Consider the following 6,643-nt stretch of genomic DNA (forward strand, 5'->3'; position numbering starts at 1 on the left):
AGTCCTAGACATTTACCTTCAGATTTGAATTCTATGGGATCTTCGTCTATAATAAGTGGGTTAGTGATTCTGGCACCAAGGTGTAGAGGAGTGAATTTTGTTAAGTTGGTTTTAATTCTCCATTTTTTCTCGAAATCATTTACTTTCAGTATTTCTCTTTCTGTTTGCCTGTTTAATATGTTTTTAGATTTGCCTTTATATCCAGTGATCTGGGTTATGTCATCAGCGTAGCATATATTTAAATTTCTATCTGATGCTTCCAGATCGTTTGTGAAGATGGTATAGAGTGTTGGCGACAGTACACTCCCTTGTGGAACTCCTGAAGCCAGCTCGAAGGAAGGTCCAATGTAGTTGTCTATTTTTAATGCTGCTGTTCTATCATCAAGGAAGTCACAAAGTAATTTTTCAATAGTGGTAGGAAGTTGCTGATGTAAAATCTTAAACTTTAATCCTATGTGCCAAACTTTGTCGAATGCTTTGGTTACGTCTCTGAATATAATTTGACATTGTCCTCGATCTCCTTTGTTCTGTGCTATTTGTTCAGTTATGATTGCAAGTGCATGTGTTGTGCCTATGCCCTCTCTAAATCCAAACTGGTTATTGTTATATTTATTTTTTAATTCTAGGTGTCTCCTCAGTCTGCTATTGATGATACGTTCTAAAATTTTTCCAGGTACCTCCAGCAGCGATATAGGTCTGTAGTTTTCAGTTTTGTGTGGAGTTTTTCCTTGTTTAGGTATTAACCGGACTATGGCCTTTTTCCATGTGTCAGGAAAATAGCCTGCAGAGATGGTGTTATTATAAATGTGTGTAAGTCTTGTGATGGCTTTATCAGGAAGTGCTTGGAGGATCGTTTTGTTTATCCCACTTTGTCCTGGACTGGATTTCTTAATATTTTTAATCACATTTCCTACTTCCTCAGGTGTTATTTGTGTGTCAAGAGCGCAGGTTCCTAGACGTGATGTGTCAGTGCTATCGTAGGGGGATATTCTGTCTAGGTTGTTTTGTAAAAATTGGTATATTTCTTCACTTTCTTCTTCTTCATCCTCTGCCTCCTCTTCAAATATTTGCGTGTGCGTTTTCAAAGATTCAAAGATTTCAAAGATTTATTTAGAAAAGATGGGTTACAAAAAGAGTGGGGGGAGGTGCGCCTGCCTGGCACACGGTAAGAGAAAGAGAGGAAAAATAGAAATACAGTAGAAGATTAAAAGGTGCCGGGCGGACCGGCCTGCAGCTGTTAAGATGGTGATTGTCACAGGGCAGTACATGAGAGGTGAACGGGTGGAAACCGGAGTTCCCGGAGGAAAACCACCCATACTGCTGTGAAATAGAGGAGAGTGGGGAGGGTTACAATATAGGTACAAATACATACATATATACATATACACATATGCATATATATACATATACATACATATATACACATATACATACACACATACACACACATACATATACACATAAGAAAGGTTATCCATAGGCAGTACAATTAGTTAAGGGTGGAAACCGTAGTATTTATGTTGTCACATATGGTGGAGAGTGACATATCGCACGAAGTCTAGAAGATCTTGCGGCGAGTCTCGTCTTGATAGGTGGTGTCCCGTCGTCCCCTCAAGTGTGTGGGCCCTGGCTCAGCCCCGCTGCCGGGAGCTTCGCACGCTTACCCGGGAGGACGAGTACCCCTTGCTGGGATGAAGGCAGTTATCCCAACAACTCAGGGCGCAGTGGGGAGGGGGGAGGGCACACAGAAGGAACCGCCACTGGTCTGCCGTCGGTGTCACCCGGTGGGGTGACATCAGGCCTGGCAGATCCCGGAAGTGGCTTGGCTCGGTTGAGTCGCTGCTTCGTCACTCGGTGGGAACTACTATCAGCAGTGGAAGGGAGAGGCGCTCGCTCTCTCATCAGTCATCGGCAGCAGCAGGAGGAGAGGGGTAGACATAGCGGCGGCAGATGAACGTGCTGTGGGGAAGGGACACTGAGAGTATCAATGGTACGGATAGAGAAAGGGAGTTCAGAAGGATCAGGGCAGATGGGAATATGGGAGGGGGGTAGGAGGCGGGTGTACAGGAAAGCAGGGACGATGGTAGGGGAAGGGACACAGGAAAGGAACAGAGGAGCTGAAGGTTGGGAGGAGATGGAGATAGGGAATGAAGGCAATAATCAATAGTGCATAAGGAGATTCACAAAACGGAAAGGAGAGCACACATTCACCTGTATCGGGGCTCTGGTGGCGGGTTTTCGAGCCTGAGGAGGCTCCTGGGAAACCAGGCGTGCTGACGGCGAGGGGCTTCCTCGTGCAGAAGTTGTAGCACCCGGTACTGGTCCCACCCCTCGTCGTCCATCCGCTGCCACACCTTGGCTGCCATCTCGTGGAGGCGGACGTTGAGGGCTGGGAGGGACGCGGCCTCGTGAAGCTCGGCCGAGCTGGTGAAATCATCCCATCTGGTGCCGAGAGCGAACCGTAGAGCGCTGTTCTGGACCCTCTGCAATCTGCTAATGGCTGTTGTGGAGAGAGCGTGCAAGGGAACAGGGGGATATGTAAGGATAGGTAAGATTAAGGCTTTGATAAGGTGGAGCTTCAGACCAGTGGCCAAGTCCCGGAACCGGTACAGCCTTGCGAGGGCTTCCTTCGCTCGCGTCACGCGCTGGGACACGTGCGCGGTGTACCCCTTTGAGCTGACGGCCAGGCCCAAAAGAGAGAGCCCCTGGGCCTGAAGCCGACGTCATCCCCGTCCACCAGCAGTGGGGCGGGGGTTTTGGTGGCAATGGGTACAACGGTGAACTTGGCCATGTTGGTCTTGATCCTCCACTCCCCCTCAAAGGAGTTGATGCGGGCGATCTCTCTGCTAGTACGGGCGTTCAGCATCATACTGGAGCGGCCTGGATGGAACACAACCTGAGAAACATCATCAGCATAAAGTACATTAACCCCGGCGCCAGAAGCAGGGCAGTCGCTCGTGTAGATGTTGTAAAGCAACGGCGAGAGCACACTGCCCTGCGGGACTCCGGCGTCAAGGGGGAACTCAGGGCCGAGGTGGCTCTTGACCCTAATTCTTGCAGACCTGTCAGCGAGAAAGTCACATAAGAGGCGCTCGACAGTGCCAGGCAGGCCCAGTTGAAGAATCTTGTACTTCAAGCCCAGGTGCCAGACACGATCAAATGCCTTACTTACGTCACGCAGGACAAGGTTGCATCGAAACTTGTTGGCTTGGTGGACAGCCATAGTCTCGGTGACCAGAGCAATGGCCTGAGCGGTGCCCCTGCCACTGCGGAAGCCGTACTGCGCTGGATGCAGGTGGCAGCCATCCTCCAGGTGAAGGCGAAGCCGCGAGATGATGATCCTCTCCAGTAGCTTCCCCGGTACCTCTAGCAGCGAGATGGGACGGAAACTCTCAGGAAGAGTGGGAGGCTTCCCGGCCTTGGGAATCATCCTCATCTCCGCCTGCTTGAACCCGTCGGGGAAGTACCCAGCAGAGAGTGCAGAGTTAAAGATGGCCTGCAATCTAGAAAGAGCGGACTCTGGAAGATGCGAGAGAATTAGTCTGTTAATCCTACTGCCTCCCGGGGAGGTGGATCTGCCACGTTTGATAGCGGCATAGAGCTCCTGGGAGGAGATGAGGCAGTCTAATTGGGAGTTACCGGTAAGACGAGCAGGATCAGCGTTGCCGTATGGGGAGGTTCTTTGCACGGCGGTGGCCATGTAATCCAGCACGCGGTCGTTGTCGTCGAAATCATTGTCAAAATCATCCCTGTAGACCTGTTTCCAGATGGAGGTGAAAAGACGTTCTTTGCCGTGGTTGGTGTATATTCTGTCCCCTGCGTTATCAATGAGGTAAGTCTCAGTACGTGTCGTTCTACCTGAGAGGCATTTAATTTCCCTCCAAAATTTCCTGGGGTCGCGGTGGTTGGCAGCTAGGCTAGCCAACTTCCTCCCCCAGTGCTCCTTAGCCTCGGTCCGTCGAGATTCTTGCAGTGCAACCTTTACTTGGGTGTACTGCCTATAGTCGTCATACGTCCAGCCTCTCAGCGTTGCTCTGTCCCGCAGTGCCTGAAATTGAATCCGGAGCAACTGCGTGGTCCTGGAAGGCCTCGGAGCTGACCTGATTTTGTAGGTTGTCTGAGGAATGTGGCGGTCTGCCGTGTTCCTCACAGTGGACATCCACATGTCCAAGGCGTCGTCAATTTCTTCTATGGTACCGTAAGTAATGTCAGGTAGGTTGGTCATCAGCAAGTCGTCATCGTCTTTGAAAGCGTCCCAGTCAGTATGTTGAAATTTGAAAGTTCTAGTACAGGGAATAAGTATAGGGGAGGAGGAGATGTCGAGAAGAATAGGGATATGGTCACTAGTAGTGATGGGACCAGGGGATAGAGAATAGTGAAAAAAGTTGGCTCTGTTGGTCAGGACGAGGTCAGGGGAGGAAGAGGAACGATAGCTGTAGTAGGTGGGGAAGAATGGTCCAATGTGTAGAGCAGTGTGTCGCTGTAGGTAATCAACAATGTCTCTCCCTACTTGGTTGGTAGAGGTATAACCTAAGTAAGGGTGCCGGGCATTTAAGTCTCCCAGTAAGAAAACTGGAGTCTGTCTGCGGAAAATACGGAGATAATCTGGGTGGGGTAGGTACGGTCGCCGTGGGGGGAGGTAGCTTGTGGCAAGGAGCAGTGGTCCATCTGAAGTGTTTAGCTCTATTGCAAGAGTCTCGGATAAGTAATCATCCTCAACTTTGTGTTGGATGTGGTGTTTTATAGCTATGGCGACCCCATCATTGAGAGTGTTGCTAGTGTTCTGTTGGTAAACTCTGTAGCCTGGTATTTTAAGTTTTACGTCGTCAGTTAGACCGTGGCTGTTGAGGAGGATTATATCAGGGTCATATTGTCTATATGTGTTACTAAGGTCGTACTTACGGTTGTCCCAGGAGAGAACGTTGTGCTGGATTACACGTAGTCGAGCCATTACTCACGTGCAGCAGGTAATCTGCCCCGAAGGAGGTCAGCAATCACCCGGCGCGGGTGGCTCTTGGCTCTCTCGAAGTCTTCACTGGAGAAGATAGTCCAGGACCTGAGAGATCCTAAGTTGCGCCTGGCATAGTTCAGGATGGCGTCATCCAATTCAGGAGGGCCAGTATGGGGTGTGCGTTTTCTCAGTTGAAAAGTGGTATATATATTAGCGTGCCTACTCAGGATCAGGAGTCGCCACCTCAGCGAGCGTCCTGATTGGTCCAGACGCGCTCTGGGCCGATCTGATCTCGCGTATATATAGCCGTTTTTCCCAAAATTCACTACTGTGGACTGCAAGGTGCTGGATTACCTTGCAGTCCACAGACATCGCACCACTCCGCACCAGGAAGCGGACCCCACGAGGCTGGCGGGTGACTCCCCACTCACCTGTTTCATCTCCCTAGAAGAGCTAAAAGCAGCCATTAGGTCAAGCAAGCCCACCTGCCCTGGCAGCAGTGGGATCAACAGGACAATTCTCGCCCACCTCCCGCCTCCTGCTCTTGCTCGACTCCGGGACATCTTCAACTCTGCCCTGTCGGCAGGTTATTTTCCAGACGGGCTTAAAGAAGCGGAGATGAAGATGATAGCCAAGCCTGGCAAGGCTCTAACACAACCGGACAGCTATCGGCCCATCTCCCTCCTGGAGGTGCCAGGAAAAATGTTCGAGAGGGTCATCGGCAGGAGGCTGCGTGACCACCTGGATGGGGGACACCTGTACAACACGGCACAATATGGTTTCCGTCGGGGAAGAGGCACGACGCACGCCATAGCTGTGGCAACAGAGACTCTGGCACTCCACCAGGCACTGGGACATCGGTGCAACCTAGTACTCAGAGATGTAAGCAAGGCGTTCGACAAAGTGTGGCACTTGGGGCTTAAGTTCAAGGTGCTGCACTTGGGGCTCCCGGGCCCTGTCGAGCGCCTTCTCTGCGACTTTTTGGACGATAGGAGTGCCAGAGTGCGTGTCGGCACCTACAGCGGACCGCCCTTCCCGCTGCAGACAGGGGTGCCACAGGGAAGTGTCCTCTCCCCGACGCTATATACCATATTCACAGGAGACTGTCCTGCCTCCCAGGCAGGAATAAACGTCCAGTATGCGGACGACGTCTCCCAGGTAGTCTTCCATCCAGGAAGGTCGCGCCTGATGCTAAATGCGAGGACCGGGCGGGAAATTACGCGAGTCAGCACGTTCGAGGAAGAATGGAGAATAAGAACAAACATGGCTAAATTCTCAGTCATAGCACCAGCCACGCAGAACCCTGAACTTCTGCTGGTCGATGAGGAAGCCGTCGAGTTCAGCCCCAGCGGGAAACTACTGGGCCTTCACGTCTCAGGGCGAGGGTACTCGGCCCACATCTCCCAGAGGGTGGCGAGGGGCAAGGCTGCCTTGGCCCTCCTCCGACGTTTTCGAGAGCTGGACAGCAAGGTCAAGCTCCACCTGGTCAAGACCATGGTGCTGCCTGTCCTAACGTACCCACCTGTCCCTCTACATGCCCTCACCCAGACTGCCCACCGCCGCCTCCAGAGAGTACAAAATGCTGCACTTCGGTTTGCGGCTGGCGTCCGGTGGGATGATTTCAAGAGCTCTGAATCCCTTCATATGGACTCAGACACCCCCCCGGTCAACATACGTCTACACCAACAAGCG

Source organism: Scylla paramamosain, chromosome 17 (assembly GCF_035594125.1).
Source record: "Scylla paramamosain isolate STU-SP2022 chromosome 17, ASM3559412v1, whole genome shotgun sequence".
Lineage (NCBI taxonomy): Eukaryota > Metazoa > Arthropoda > Malacostraca > Decapoda > Portunidae > Scylla > Scylla paramamosain.